This window comes from Mycetomoellerius zeteki, unplaced genomic scaffold (assembly GCF_001594055.1).
Source record: "Mycetomoellerius zeteki isolate Tzet28-1 unplaced genomic scaffold, Tzet1.0 scaffold222, whole genome shotgun sequence".
NCBI classification, from domain to species: domain Eukaryota; kingdom Metazoa; phylum Arthropoda; class Insecta; order Hymenoptera; family Formicidae; genus Mycetomoellerius; species Mycetomoellerius zeteki.
This window is the reverse complement of record NW_017257195.1, coordinates 238,540-239,784: the sequence shown is the minus strand read 5'-3', so window position 1 is coordinate 239,784 and position 1,245 is coordinate 238,540.

The following is a 1,245-nucleotide window of genomic DNA, read 5'->3' as shown; positions in this document are numbered from 1 at the left end:
TTTCCTCGCTCGCCCGTTCTTCCTTGCTAGCCTCACTCGCGCGCCCGCTCGACCTCTCCTTCCCGCCTTCCGTCGCCCTCGTTCTTTCTCTCCACCGCGGCCGCGATCGCGTCCGCGGCCCGCGAACGAGGAGGCCAACGAGGCCGCGTGAAGGCGGGGAAGGGACGCGGGAAGGGATCTGCGAAGAGACATCCGCTGGACGGAGTGTACCGAGTGAATGAGCGAGACCCCCGTAGGAGAGGAGAGGGAACGTGCGTCTTGTCGTCTCTCGGTTTATACCCATACACGCGCGCCAGCGACGGCGCAAAAGCCAGCCACTCTCTGCGAATGCACCAAACTCTGGCGGATGCGCTGCTCACTGCAACGTGGCCGCGACGTGGCACCCACGCGTCGTTCTCTCTGTCGCAGCCAATGCCGCGATTTTTCCCGTTGCCGTTTTTTCGCCGACTATCCGGGCCGCGGGATTTTCGGACAGAGCTGTACGAGATACTGAATGAAAAAAGGAATCAACTGAATCCGCAGGGCCCGTCGACAGATCTATGGGACTATAAGCACGCTCGCGCGCACGGGGGAGGTCGGAAAAGGAGGCGGGGTCCACGACTATGACGCTCCACGAGGGAGGCGCACGAGGGGGGAGAGGACGTTGCTGTAGCCGCGGTGATTCTGGTAGCAGCCACGAGGGGCGCTGCTGTACGACGCTACGGTACTACGGCGACGCGGAGCCACACCTAGGAGTTTCTCGAGATTTTCACGAAGAAAACCGTGTAGGAGGCTACTGCTGCTCGAGGTGAGTACTCGATCGGCATTATTTGTTAGCGAATTAAGAGTACAATTCGAGGGTAGCTCGACAAGTAAAGCTATCGAGCGTATTACTGAATATTTCGAGATCTAACCTCAAAACGCACAGTAGATGCACAAAACTATAAAATTTGTTATATTAAAGACTTTGTACGTCTTGACTGCTTTCTTCTGCGAAAATTTGTAGCAATGTTTATGTATGCTTCACAATATATATTAAAATTAATATATACAGTTGTGGTACATGGAAAAGTATGACGTTAATTTAATTGAACATTGTTGAAACTTTTAGGAGATTAATAGAAAATTACTTATTAATTAAAGCTGCTTTTCCTACTAAATACAAAACATTAGAAAATACTGTTAAGTTAAAGTTTCTTGTTGCATTATCAACAGTCCTAAAGTTTTGCTGAACATTTCTCTTCTATTAAAATATGCTTATACTCT